The sequence below is a fragment of the Anopheles merus genome, chromosome 3R (genome assembly GCF_017562075.2).
Source record: "Anopheles merus strain MAF chromosome 3R, AmerM5.1, whole genome shotgun sequence".
In the NCBI taxonomy this organism is placed as follows: domain Eukaryota; kingdom Metazoa; phylum Arthropoda; class Insecta; order Diptera; family Culicidae; genus Anopheles; species Anopheles merus.
In genome coordinates this window covers 34,576,254-34,591,914 of record NC_054084.1, presented here as the reverse complement: position 1 = coordinate 34,591,914, position 15,661 = coordinate 34,576,254, and positions in this window count along the sequence as shown.

The window sequence follows — 15,661 nt, the reverse complement described above, 5'->3', positions numbered from 1 at the left end:
GACCCCAAAACCACGTCAACTTCATTCAAAAATCTCATGAAATCTTATGATCGACGTGTAGTTTGCGGTTCCCCCTTTCGCTGCGGTTTTGGGGAATGTGCCGCGATCCTCAGCTGCACACACTGCAGTTGGTAGGCGCCGAGGGGAGAAAGTGAAGGGAGTGGGTGAAATTCCACACTCCGCTCTCTTTCCTCTGCCTCCCCCCCGCCGATTTTATTCACTTTCATTCATCAAAAACCCCCAAGAAGATATTTTCATTGCAATGGCAAAAACGGGGAAGAGGCGTACTCGCAAATGCACCTCGAAACTGCAACCTCAAGAGTGCAGTAGTGGTGCAGTGGCACGGTGTCACCCGTGATTCCAAAAGGGTCGATTCCCGGGCCTAAAAATAGAGAGGGGACACACACAAACACACACACACACAGACCGAGGTAGCAACCCGAACGGTGCAATGGTGGAATAAGTCGCACTTTGTTAGAAATTGCGCTCGTTGTTCCATCAAAAGAACTAACTTTTCCAACTTCCTTGTGTGATGATGTGTGGTGCACGATCCTCTCCCCAACCCCCCGCTCCCATGCCCCCTCTCATTTCATGCTCCTGGGTGCAGAGTTTCCCTTTTCCACATAGAAAACGCAATGCGCGAAAAATGAATTCTATTATTAATCATTTCTTTTCGCGCAAACGCTGGTAAGAAGGGAGCGGAATGGAGCAAACCTCCCCCTCCTCTCGATGGTGGGAAATGACAGAAAGGGTTTGATTCATTCAATCAGGAGCAACAGCTGAACGTAGCGCAGCCACACAGAGGGAGGGTGGGAAAGGATGCTTTGCTGTTTTGAAAATGCTATTTTTAATCGAATTAGAAACATCTAACATGACGCGCGCTCGCACGCGGGAACAAACGTGGCACGGTGAAAGGGGGTGAAGAAGGAGAGGGAAGAGGAGAGGAAGGGGCAAACATTTGGTGGTGCAATTTGACAATATATTAATCACTTCCGCTGTGGTCCGGTCCGGTCCAGCGAGATCTCTATGGCACGCTCTTATGACGCTCTATAGGCGTCACACACCTCGTTTTTGCGTATGAAATGGGCTCCCTCCCTCTCCATGGGAAAGGAAAAGAAATGGTTCGCTCCATACAAAAAACCCCATTCAATATTGACGGATTTAGCGAAGATTTTTCCGTATTTACTTTGCCTTCTCTATATTAAGCCTTTTTTTCTCAGTAAAGTAAAGGCTTAAAAAAGCGACAGCCAGGTGGAGCGGGCTGTTGCACTCAATCATCCTCTCTCGGGAGGGGGTTTTTGTGGTTTTTCCTTTTTTTTTTGGTCATGATTTTTCACACCATAAAAGCCCCCCTCACAGTGACTGCGAAAGTGCTAAAAAGTGCGCGATAAGAGTGAAATGTTTGCGTTGCGGTATCTTGCCTTCCTGGTTCCGCGGGACATGCACACTGCCTTTCTGTTCCAATTTGGAGGATACAGCAGGGAAAAATGCTCCCCATTCCTTAAAAGAGAGTAGAAAAGGCATCAGAACTCAGACAGAAGGTTCAATATTGCATCATGCAAGAAGAAGTGCGATGATAAGGGATAAGAGCAAACGATCGGAAGCATATATTGGAGGTTTTTCTTTAAGAACTCCCAGCCATTTCTTTACTTCCATCCAAAGTTGGGGACGAGGGAGCACATTCCAATATGCAAGTGAGCAAAAGGGGAAGGGACATTAATCTCGCGCTGCATATTGCATGCATGCATAATGAAACGGGATCGCTATCTCGTAACGGTCCTACAGGAGGAGGAGTACACGCTTGACTGGTTGACGATTCAATAAATTGCATTACACACGCTGCTGTCGCATACAATGTCCCCCGTGCAGCAGTGCTCAATGAAGAGAATGCTCGGTCTAGAAAAGGGTAGAAATTTGACAAGAGGAAAGCTCCTGTGTGGAAACAGCACATACACACACACGGAATAAAGAGGGAGAAGTGAAAGCGCTTTCTTCGCCTTCGAAGAAAATGCACCACACACACACACATGACATAGTAACACGTGGCACAATGGTGTGTACCGAGAAAGAGTCGCAAGAACCCAACCCAACCACGCCCCAAAACATCGGCAACTGGCGATGGCTTTTATGGCTTGAGCGAACTAAAAAGCGGACGCCTGGTGCCCCGGTAGCATGAAGCGGAAGAAGCACCATCTCCACCGCCATACACACAATAAGTGGATGGTAGAGAAGGGGCAAAAGAAAGGGGGGGGGGGTGAGTGGGAAAATCAATAACATTTACTTCCCGAACCGCCCAGGACTCTCGAACTCTTTCGCCCTCTAAGGGATGGCAACACTGCCAAAACACTACCTGCCAAATGCACTTTCGGGACTCGGATGACTGTGTGAGGCTTTGGGTGGAATTGTGGGGTGGAGGGGGAGCTAGGAGACAACATTGTCCTAAACAGCGGCCACAGAGGATCGGCGGGCTCAACAGGCGCGCGTGCTCGTGTATTTGTGTCCGTGTGTGTGTCGGTGTTAGTAATGTGTGTCTCCCCCAACATGTTCTTGGCTGCTGCATTGTGTGGTAAAAGGTTCCACCGGCATCAGCATCATCCAAACTTCCTTCCAACCGTTGCCATTTTCCCGGAAATCAGATCAGTGCTTTCGTGTGTGTGTGTGTAAGAGAAAGAGAGAGAGAGAGAGAGCGAAAGAGAGCGAGAAAGTAACTGGAATGGTGAGAGCTCATACAGCAAGGATGCTTCTTGTGCCTAGTACAACGCTGGAAGGTAAAAGTAGGCGATGCATGCAGCAGCCTGTGCAGCAGCGTGGTGTGGAGATCGTTGATTATCGTACCATTCATTGCTATTCTGTCTCTCTCTCTCTCTCTCTCTCTCTCTTTCTCTTGCTCTCTCCCGCTCGCTTTATCTCACTTGTCTCCCCAGTACCAAGCAACAAACACAAAGCCCCAGCGCTGACTGAACGCTGGCATCCTGAATAAAAGGGAATTATTGATTTTGTGTGTGTTTCCCAAGCCATCCCTCTTCCCTAGCCCCAGCCGCACAATCTCTTGCCATCCTTCTCTCTCTCTCCCTGTGTCTCTCACTCTCTCGCACACATACAATCATCGCTTTCCCTCGCTGTTCCGTTCTGAGCGGAAAGTCCTAGACCCAGCGAGTCCTTCCCTCTCCCTACTACTCCTACTACCATCCTGTTGCCAACTACCTTTTGGGAGGTTTTGTTGGATTCCAGTTGTCGGGTGTGTTTTGTGCATTCATCAGCTACTACTCCCCCCCCCCCCGTACCCAGGCAGCCCGTACACAGGACAAAAGTGGGCGGGAGATGGGGAGATTGTGTGCCGGGCGAGCCGTACCAGCTGAAGCCGGGCCCGGATGAAAAACTGCTTCGGGATGGATGGCCTTCATTGCCCCTCCCCCTTCCCCTTCCCCTCCCCCCGCGCTACTGATCCCGGCAAACCGTGTTGCCCCGTTGTTGATGATGTTTGGCGAGGATAAAAGGTTATTCCGTTGTGCTGTGCTTGGGCAGATGGCAGATGGTGGGGTGGAAGGGGGTGGAGTTGGGTTGGGTAAAACTTGAGCTACACACAACCGTCCCTCAACCGGCATCGGGCGAGCAAAAGGAATGCGGGTGGGAAGGGAGGTCCCTTGTATACACATTGAATTGTAATGAAAATAAACGCTCCGATGTTATTTCTCTGTCCCTCCCTGTCCCTTTAACTTTTATTCCCCTCCACCCTCCCCCCAACCAATCTCTATTGCATTTCCTCCCCCCCCCCGCTTCCCCTCTTCACTCTATCATGCCATTGCGCTCTCCGCACTTCTGATTTTCCGTGCCGGTTTGTGGAACTGCTGTTGCTGGTGCCGTGACCAGGATACGACGACAACGAATCGAGCGCCACGAATTTCGCTCGGCTGTGTCCTTCGTATTTTCTCTCCACTTGGGGAGGGGGTGGTGGATTGCACACACAAAACCCCCGGGGGTTGCAGTTTTGTGGCACAGGACTGGGGGTTTCGGGTGTGTGAGTGGGGAGGGGTATATTTATGGTACAACGATGCTGTTGTGTGTGCTTGCGAGCGAGCGAAACTGCACCGGGCGGTCAACCAGCAGCTTCCAGTTGCAAAGGAGTTATGCTGTTATCCTTGTGTATGTGTGTGTGTGTGTGTGTCTGTGTGTTTGAAAGCATTCGCTTTTGTGATCGGGTGGTAAGCGAGACAGAGAAAGAGAGAATGCTCTGAAGGCTGGTGGTGGTTTGAGGAAAATAAGAATCGAGAGTGGGTAGAAAGCACACTCGGTGTATGTGTGTGTCTGTACACACAAAGCCATTTTCCAGTTTTCTTGTGATCCGAACAACCTGGCAACAAAAGGGAAGCAACGGGTGGCGACGACCGGGTGACCAGATCGGGCTGACTGCTGGTACCATTCGCTGGTACCAAAAAAAAAGGTGACGCACACCAGCATGCCATGGTTGTGTTGCTGTTGTGAAGGATGCTGCTCTACAATGCAATGACGATGCCCTTTTACCCCAACGCAAGCCCGACACGAACAGACACCGAACGCCGGGAAGCTTTGCCTTTGTTCGTGTAGCTCTCTCTCTCTCTCTCTCTCTCTCTCTCATTCCTTCTCTTTTTCTGATTATGTATCTGTGTGTGGCTGATGCTGCTGTTGCTGCAACGGGGATGCACACGTACAAAAGGAGTGCTGACAGCGCTTTGAATAGTTTCGGATCCTCCTTCCCCCATTTTTTCCTCCCAGCAAGGGGATTGTGCGATGCGCTAACACGCTGCTATTTGTTTGGCACGATTCCGTGCGGAAAGATAATGAACATTTCCCAGTGTACCACCACCACCTCCACCACCACCGATACACACACACACACAAAAGGGAGGGATGATTTTCCAACTATGGGAGGGTTGGGAATCGTTTTGCGATTGCTTGTTTCCGGTGAAAGTTGTTCCGGCTGTAGGTTGGGAAGAAAGCAACAAAAAAAAAAGGGTTCGATTGAATTTTCGGGCTACAAATATTTTGCCCGCTTTGTTTCGCCCTACGCGGCTCTTTTGTTTCATTTTATTTGGCACAGGTGGAGTTTGTTTTGGTTTTGTAAAAATGCACTTAAATAGAGCTGCATTCAGGGTTCAATTTCGAGGTTTTTGAGCTGTTTTTGTTTTCAATTTGCGCCGGTATGACAGGAAAAAAGGGTAAAAAGAAAGTATACGATAAGAGGAGATAGCTTGTTGGTGGTAGTTGTTGTATAGTAGTTTTAGTAGCTGTCATCTATTCCTTTGAATGGAATTCTAGATAGCGAACAGCACTGATAAAAATCAATGGTATTTCACTGACAAAATATGTTATTATTACATACATTTGTTCTAAACTATAAGTAACTTCTTCTTCTTGTTTGGCTCAACAACCGATGCCGGTCAAGGCCTGCCAACCCACTTGTGGGGTTGGCTTTCAGTGACTTATTGATTTCCCCCCATAGCAGGATAGTCAGTCCTACGTATGGCGGCACGGTCTATTTGGGGCTTGAACCCATGACGGGCATGTTGTTAAGTCGTTCAAGTTGACGACTGTACCATGAGACCGGCTATAAGTAACTAAACTGTTCTAAATGTAGTACGTAATTAAGTACTAAACTGAGTACTAAATTCTACAAAATATTAAATATGGCATTTATTGTCACATCTGTTTCATACTTTTAAAGCAGGTTCGCTTCAATATTGATTTATTATTCTTTCTACCATTTTTCTTATATATGGTCTACTAATTCATGATCCCTTGTACAAAGTATATCAGTATATTGCTGTGTACTTATGTACTTATCACCTTATTATTGATGCAGATTCTCAAGATTTATTGGTCTGTTTATTAGTGTGCACATCATTGTTTTCTACAAAATCTATGATATTAATTAAAATATTTATTAATATAGGGCGTTTGTCTCTAGTTATGTTTTCTAATTGTGATTTCTGAAATGTACTAAACATTGTTGATAAGTAAAGATTGTTGGCTAGTTTCTTAAAGTCATTTCATAGTAATATTTCACCTTCTGAGACTCTTGCTACAATTAAATGCAATATTTCTGTCGTTTGAAAGTATGCTTACAAAAGCATTCCTGCGCTGTAAGTAATCCTAACCGGTCTAGCCATTTCAGGCGCATTCGCTTCCAATAGCCTCTTATGGAAAGAAAAGGGTTCTCGCACACACATACACACACACACACACACTGGCACACAAACACAGTCGGGATGGGCAATGTAAAACGTTTTCCCCAACGAATAAACGGTCTACGGTCAGGCAAAAGGAATGGGCCAAGCTGGAATGTGGATAAATAGCATATCGCTTCGGGAGGTTTACAGGGAGGAAAAAAACCCCATTTTGCAATGATAGAAATGAGCAAATAAACGCACGGTAGTATATGTACTGGTTCTCTTTGAATGCTTTTACATACAAAGAAACACATTAGTGAAAATAGATGTTTTATGTTTTTCTCTTATTCTTTAAACTCCAACACCGCCTAGCACATCCATCACCTCAGCTCAGCCTCATGATGTGCCCTGCCACGTTTACAAACCGTAACGTTGAGCTCCATTGTACATTGTACAACGTTGGCCAGCGCAACAATGTATTGCCACTGCGGCAGCTGTTTACTAATAAGCAGATCACGGGCAGCAAAAGTCTCTTCCCTCTTATCACCGAGGAGTCGGCCAGCCCAGTGCTGTATAGAGCACACTTTTTAAACAATCGTTAGGTTTTGTTGCAAAAATAGCGGGGGGGGGGGGGGGGGGGTTTGAATAGGAAACGATTGATTGTACGATTGTACGTACCAATCGAGATAGTAATAGCGGTGGAGCGCGCAACAGGGCACTGCTAGAACAGGGCACTTCGGTCGTGCCCCGTTAACAACAGAATCGGAATAGGAGATTCTCGTTCTCTCGGACCACGTGAAGATTGCACCTGTGATAATGCGAGCGGACGGGAGGATGCATCTACGAGTGGGATGATGCTGATGATGATGATGATGATGATGATGATGGATCGATATGGTAGCGATAAGAGGACCGAAGTGTACGTTGCTGCAGTTTAGCTCAAGAGTGCACGGGGCAAGCTCTAGTCTCTTCGCACTTGGGCGCTCTCTTGAGCAAGGGTTTGCGCTACGTAATTGATATCAATCGTTTAGGACGGCTTACGGCTCCGATCCCTAAACGATCGCCTGCTGATGAGGATTTACACACAAGCTTTCAGGTGGAAGGGCTTTTACTTGGAGCGATTAATTACTGCAAAATGCACGCACAGCCACTTAAACCGACTCCTCTTCAGCAAACGCACGCATTAAACGGTCAAAACTTATCGTCTCCGTGTTCGATTGTGGATTGTGAGTAAGTTCACGAGCAAAGCAAAGCAAAAAAAAGAAGAAGAGATTGAAACAGGAAATTAGGAACAGGTGTGGAGAGCGGATTTTATATTTAGCTCGTGCTCCAATTAAAAATATCACATTAATTCTTTTCACTCCCTTACCGATGCCGCTACCGATGGGGTTTGGTTTATGTTGCGATTTTCTGTCCGCTATTGCGTCATCAGCGGGCTGGATCCCGCAGATAGATAGGGTGTGTGTGTGTGTGTCTGTCTGTCGGTATTAAACTCGACGATTCGCCAATACTGTGGGACAATATATACCATCCGAAGGGGGTCGAAAGTACGGTGTTAAAGTAGTAGTGCATTCCACTTGGGGCAGTTTGGGACGTTTTGTGTACACGGGCGGTACACGGGCGGTGTGCCGGCAGGATGAATGAATCCCGCTGCTCGCCAGTGGGTCTGGCCGGTTTCGGGCCAGCCGGTATCGGGTCGTGCATGGATGACATATTTAGAAGGAACGAAATCGAACGCACAAGAAACGGTCGGGCAGGCCCGGGTGCATTACACTTCATGCGAAAACAGACAACATTCGGCGGACCTCGATCGGTCCGTGGATGCAGGCGTTGCGTGCTTAAGCGATGAAAAGGTATTGAAATGAGAGCGTGTACACAGCTAGTGGAATTAGTTGTCTTCAAAATCTTTACAAATGTGATGCCGCTTTTTGTAGTTTAACATTTTCAATAAGGCGCTTTCTTCCTACAAACATGATACGAGGCATGGTGGAGCAAGGCCTATGATTATAGCGATGAAGACCTCAAACGGAACTGTAACAAGAACAACAGCCTGGGACAGAATTAACTTCAACCTCTCTATTCCAACTCTATTCAAGGACTCTTAATAGATGTTAAACAGTAACGGTCAGTATGGGATGTAAGGATATCCACATATTGATAATCAACGAACACTAGGGCTGAGAGTAGAGATAAACACTCGATTCTACTAGAGTGCTTCATACTAAACTTTCAATGGCTTTTGAGACTTAAATAATCTTATTAGTTGTATATAAGAGAGATAAATGTTTAGCGTTAATTTAAGAGATCGTCAACTGTGCTTGACAATGATCAACTATGGTATTGTGTTTGAAGTACTACTACAACCCTTGTATTATGCATTATATATATCAGGCTGCTCCCAAAAAAACGTGGAATGCATTGCTTTTCTTTGCTACAATCGCATCTGAAATACTGTCTACCTTAGAATAATACTGTTCCAGTTGTTATTCGAATATGTAGGCATAGATGTTTGCTTAAAACCATCATCTTAATACGATACTTATGTACTTAAATTAACTCTAATGGAGACTGAATTTTCGGAGAATATTTGATGCATTATTTAGAGGTTATCGTACCAGCTAAGCCTCATCTCACATGCGTAAGATTTGTACGATATTGAACTGATTAGTCGAACCCTTAAAGACTGGCAGATTAAGCCTGTATAGGCCGGCATGTCCGCGTAGGACGTTACGCCAAATAGAAGAAGTGATTGAGTGTCTAAAGAACCAATTAAGCTTCCGTTCAAAGTATAGTTTTACGTGTTTTCTTGGAGATGTTTTCATAATGTATCTATATTGAAGACATAGTACACAGATAATGATGATCATGGAAATTCAAAATCCTCCAGAGATATATCCTGGTACATTCGGAATCTTCTCCTTTTGTTTGGCATAATGAGCTCCAAGGATGTAATATCGACATGTGACAGACATGTAAGTTAGTCCTAGACTTGTTAGTACATCGTGATCGAATAGCCGAATAGCGAATAACCGTGCCTTGTATCAGAGCCTTGTAAAATCGCGATTCACATCGTTCACAAGGCCACCTTGCAATATCTTGGGTATGTTTGCCCTTTCAGTAGATGCTACACTCCCGGTGGATTAGCTCGCAAGAGAAACTCAATCTCTTCCCCTTCGCCGAACCTTCCACACAAAAGCTGAAAAGTGCGTCGCCGTGAGTGCGTGCAGTCGTGCCATCGAGACCATCGTGCCTGTCCCTCCTGGGCCGGTCGGAATGAAAAATTAGACGATCTGTACATCCAAAACATTACATGTGCAAAACTTTCGCCACGGTCCGCACCCCACCCCCCCCGTACCACACCTCGGGGCATACCTTTCGGCGTGAAGATCGTGTCACGCATCGATCGCCAACTGCGCCTTTTGCCGCGGTGCGCGTTGAGCGAGCGCGACCGGTTGCGTCCCGATGCGCGTAGGTAATTAAATGACATTTCCGGTTCAAGCGGACTGTGAATTATGAATGGCGAATGGTCCCCGATCTGTGTGTGTCTTTTTTTTTTGGGGACTGGGAGCAGTGGTACAGTGAAGGTACACCGGGATGTTCATGCAACCAGTTTGTCTTCCGTGATTTCCCGTCGACGGGTGCCCTCTTTCAACGCTGTTTCGATCGCCTGCGCTGAGGCTGAGGATTGGGGGGGCCTGAGGACTTCCTGGACGCGATGATTATTAGACACTATCGCGCGCGCAAAGCGGGGCGCAGACAGTTGCCGCAAGTGACCGTTTCGACTCTGGCGGCATAAATTGCACCCGGGACGGGGAGTGCAGGTTTCGGGCATAATTAAAGCGTTTAGATATCATGCGGCGTGTCCGATGCGATTAATCAAATACGGCAGGTAAGAGGGGGGGGGGGGGGGGGGGGGGGGAGAGAGATGGACGTTTATAGATGGTGCAGTATGTAGGTCGACGACGTCTGGACGAGAAGACCCTTGTCAGAATGGTTCGAATCATCATTCGTAATCAGCATACCACACCCGTATTGAAAGTCCGGCCAAACAGAATGAAGTAATAATTACTGGGAAAAACTTTTCCCCGAAGATTCACGGTCCATTCTGTGATACACTCGGGCGTCTTGTTTTGATCTTTAAAGAAACCTCCCTCCCCGCCATCGGGTGAAATCTCTTTGATTGTCACAGTCTTTCAAACAACCAAGACGCACTGTCACGAGCGGATGGTTTTCTGTGGCCATGGGTTTCTCTCGGCTCTTTCCTGAGCTTGCGGAGCCAAGAAGGGGCACGCGGGTAAAAGGCACATAATAAAACAACGATAGGATTATTTATAATACCTCTTGTTCTCCAAAACCTTCAACGGATCGTCGTACCGTTCGGGCCTTTCATCGTTCGTTCATCACTAAAGCAGCCGGGTCTCGGGGTTTTCTAATTAATTGTATCCTTTCTGGCGTTGCGGCCATCCACCCCTGTACGTCCGTTGTACCTTTGCTTTTGAGTGTAGACACACACACACACATAAAAGAAAGGAAAACAAACATCAAATAAAAGAAAACTCATGCATGCGAAAAACTTCCGTCTGTGTTCCGTTTTTTTTTGTGTGTTTGTTGTTTGGGGATTGACAAGGAAGCGCAAGGAGGGTGGCGGACAATGCTGGAAATGGGGAAAAGGGAAGGAAGGGAAGGGCCTGCATTCAGGTGCGGTGGGAGTTGTTCACCCCTAGACAAACTTGCAAAGAGATTTCAGGCAACTCGGCAAACCCGAAGAAAAACACACACTCGTCCCTTTTCGCCGACGATCAACAGAGGATAGACACACACACACGCACGCACACACCAGTACAAGCAAAGAGCAAACCCACACTTCTTTCCCTTCTGGTGGTGTTTTTGTGTGTGGAGAAAATAAACACACACACACGCGAACACAAAACCTACACACAGCGATGCTATGGGCAATGGGGTTAGGGGTGGTAGGGGGAGTGTTACCGTCTACAATACATTTTCCTTTGAAGCTCTTGTACCGGCTTGGGCACAAACGGTGCTAGGAATTGTTGCCTTTCCATTCTCCGAAATCGTCCCTCGCTGCTACCCTGTTCGCTTCCACCCTCATCGGGACATCTTCACATTGCAAATGTGAAAAGCATGCTTGCCCATGTGAGTGAGTGTGTGCGAGAGAGAAAGACACACAGAACGATAAAAATAGAAAGAAAAAGAGAAAGCTTATTTCGTTCGCCGTGCTGCTGGTGCTTATGTACAAAAGCAGAGCCCGGGTAAGGGAACGCTTCCCCAACGCGAGACATTGAGCGAGATGTAAAATGGCGAGAAAAACATGCAACAGAGCGAGCAAGCGGGAGTGAGAGAGAATGAGAGCATACTACAATCCGAAAGAGATAGAGCACTAAAATCAACAATACACAAAGCTCACTCCAACTGCACCGAATGTTGTGGTCCCGTTTTGTATGTGTGTGTGTGTCTCGCGTATGGTAGCTTCAGCAAGCACAACAGCATCCAGGGACGCGCCGCGATTTTGCTCCGTGGCTGGCTCTGCCACCAGAGTGCGCAACGAAGATCTCGTCCCCGCACGACCGAAGAATGCTTCTAGCGAGCGGCACTGCTTCCGTTTGTTCCGAGTTTTCCCAAGTCGGCTTCCCAGCTGACCGTGCTGCGTGGCTTAGTAAAACGTACCTTGCATAGTAGTAAGCTTGATTTGTAGTGCAGATTGCATATTGTTAGGGGGTTTGTGCGTGTTGCGTTGTTACCAAGGATAATGTATTTAGAAGGTTGATTTTTACCGCTTTTGCTGGGCGACATTGTGGGGGACATCTGTCACTCTCTGCATACAAATTTCATTACCCCGCACCAGCCCTCCCCGATTTTTATACCGGAGCCCCCGGAAGAGATGTGTCAAGTCGAGAAATGTCATTTTGCTCTGAACAACTTCACCTTGTCATTTATAACACCTTGGTTGTTACCTAGTGTTGACGGACGCCTTAAGGTAGGCAATGGTTTGTAATAAAACAGCAATTGGGGCAAAATTTTATAGAATTATTTGCGCACACAGTGAAGACTCTCTTTGCACACTTTTTAATCAGAAGAGTGCCAATGATATAACTATTTTTGACAGTTTAGTACAATTTCAGTACAATTTCCTACTGTTACTGCAAAAAATCTCAAACCTCGAACCCTTTAGCTTCTATCTGAAATTTCGATATGAAATTATCTTCTAGTGCTCAACCATATTCATAGTTTCACATAGTAACTGTCTGAACAATGAATTGAACTGTTTTCTCTCACTCAGGGTCTACGAGGTGAAAACTCTTTTAGCCCAACGATCTCTTTTACTTGTACATTAGAAAGAGGATCCTGTAACAAGATATTCTACATTATTTAGACATAAAAGAGTGTTTGATGCATCGAAATGCAATGTGATGCATCTTTGTTATCAATTCCTTTGCTTGATACCGACAAAAACTCAAGAGACTACAGGAATTATGAAACAATCTTGTGCCTTAAGAAGTTTCAAGAGATTCCGGGAATTTCTAGTGAATCTTGAATGTGTATATATACAGATTGGTTATGATTGCGGTGTTGTGAAGACTCATTGGCGCAGCTTAACTGTTTCATCTCCGAGTAGAATAGTTTCAGTAAAAAATCTACCCACCATGAGAGAAGCCAACTGTAAATAATAATAAGCTTGTTTTGTTCTACAGTTTGCATACCGTCAGGCGTTGATCTCCGTAGTTTTGCTTCATTGTCACAATGTGCGCCCTAAAGTAGGCAATGCGTTGTAACGTAAAACGCCTAAATGTTCTTAATAAGCGCATCGTTGCATATACTACACAGAGCACAGCTTAACAGACACGTCTGCTGCCTTGCAGCGAAAACGCCACCTGGGACATCACCTTGTGAGATTCGGGTCGAGAGCACAGAATACCTTCCCTTCTCCACTTTCCACTGCCTGCTCTTGTACAGGTTGTGCACACATGCTCTGGCACAACACATGCTCAACCTAAGGTGGGTTTTGTCATGGTGATGGCACCCGACACCCGGACAAAGAGAGCTTTTGTGCACCACCGTGCGCGCACTAGATGAAGCGTGCGTGTGTGTGAGAGGGAGAGAGAGAGAGTATGTTCGGTTCGGGCTGGGCGGAAAAGGGGGAAAAAGGAGTCGAAGGAGGAGGAGGGAAAGGAAATCATGTTGCCGCTTCAATGTGTGTGCTGTGCTTGGGGGTTGGAAGTTTGAGAGGATAATAATGAGAGCAGCGGAACAAGCAGGGGGAAAAAAGCGAGAAAAACACAACAAGCATAAGCGGATGGTTTACTTTTGCGCTGGGGAGGGAAAGGGTGGTACTAGTAGATCAGGACGAGGACTTGTACAGCAGTACAAGTACAGCTCGGAGATGTTATGCTTGTGTGGCAGCTTTCCCGGACCTTCCCCCCCCCCCCTATTCGTGCCGGGTGGGATAGAAGAGTGTGTGCGGAAGCGTGCGGAAGAAATAGAGCACACGAGGCGGTCTGAGATAGGGGCGGCGGCAACAACCTAGCACATAGCGCGCGTCCCTTTCGGAAGGCGCGCGGAATGGGCATGGGGATAGTAGGAAGGCATGGGGACGACCCACCCTTGGCACGCGACGGTAGAAGGAGTTTTCTGGATGTACGAGCATAAGGTATTTGTACAGATGAATTATTTATCAACGATTTTTATTTGTTTTCGGGATGTATTTGTGTTTAGGGACGCTTCGCTCCAAACTTCGCTCCGTTCGTGCTCGAGCGTGTGTGTGTGTGCTGGCTGCCCTGCTGCGAAAAGGGTTTTCGTGTGCCGGGGTTTCTGTTTCTTGGTATGGCCACATACACACACACACACACACGCTCACACGGGTAGAACAACTAGCAAGCAGCAGCTTCGCCCTTTACCAACATTGCTTTGTGGAGAAGATATGAGATTAATAAAGTAGAAAGGATTCCGCCCAACCCATCGGAACCCCAGAGTGGAAGGATGAAGAACGTTGGAAGTAAAAGGGGGAGAGAGGGGACGTATTAGTTTATGTATTGCTGGGTTGTTTTCTTGAGCACCGTACACACACAAACACAAACGAACTCGTAGGAGCACAAAACCAACAATATTATTGCAGAGACACGGTGAAAGCACTCCCACCGTATCCTTCTTCTGTTGTGTGTGTGTGTGTGTGTTCGTTCGAGGTTCCCCGTTTGCGCGCTTTTCACCGAACTGAACGATCCGTCCCCAGGCACGTCCCCGTGTGAGGTGAAGCGGGTTCATTAAGATAATTACTGCTCCGGCGGATCAGAAAGTGAAGAAGAATGGGCAGCAGACCGTCCACTTAGGTTTCCCAATTTCCGATAATCCTGTGCACCGGAGCGTACCGACGCGTACTGGCCATTGGACTCGGTTGGACACAGCATCTTTATAGAGAAGTGGCGACAAAGTATTCATCGGGTAGAAGGAACTGCCCCTAGTCCGGGAAGCAGAACCTGTCAGAACCTGGTGGGTGTCTGCTGCGTTCGATCTGCTTCCTGCAGGAGGAGTGATTGTTTCCGGTCATTTTGCTGCTGACAGTGGTTAGCAAAAGAGTGGACAGGAAGCAGAGATGAGCGGCGTACACACGCCTCCCTCCCCTCCCCTGGACACAGTTCCGTCCTTCATTTCCTGCCGCTTGGGAACATCTTCTCACCCCTTTTTGCGGGCGCATCGATTATTACATCGGGCCGTTATGCACGGGCCTGGGCCTGGGTTTGGCACGTTTATAAATGACCCGTGATCTCGTGCCAACGCGGTTCGGAGTGGCACACGATAAGGTCGCCCCGGTCGCCGCACGATTGTGCATTGGCGATCTTGCTTAGGCCCGATCGCCCGGGTATACTGCCACCATCAATCTTCACAATGCTGCCAAACGGCCGCATCCTCCGGTCCGGGCCCGAGATTGACGTTTTCCTGTCCCTTCAACCTGTTTTGCGATGGTGGTGGATTGTGTTTCCGATAGCTCGCGAAGCTGATCCAAGGACATTGGGGGTCTCTTTAGGGGAGGAGAGAGAGAGAGTGTGCGGCACAACAAGGTTTGTTTACTGCACATTGACGGAGTAATTATGACACCAAAATAATAATTCAACCGCTCATTATATGCATGTCACACACAGCGGGAATTGGGAACAGCGAACCCCGTACGGGGCAGAACAAGTTTGACAGCCCGTATAGTATTGCCGTATGAACAAAAAATCAAGTCGTCGCTTTCCATAAATCAGAGCAAGCGTCACACAGGTGTCGTCATGGGAGACCCTTCCCCACGCCTAGATTAGTGTGCGTTGAAATGCTGGGATGGGTTTTGAAGACACTTTGCCGTGCGAATTGGACGCCTCGGACGCTTCTTGTTACCTCGGAGCGCATACGCGGCCGTTACCGTTTATTGGCACAACAAATTAGAAAATTGATAGTTTCATTTCGTATGGTGTTTTGGTTTGTTTTCCCGTGCCCCTGTGTACCGCGTTTGTGACGTGTGATTT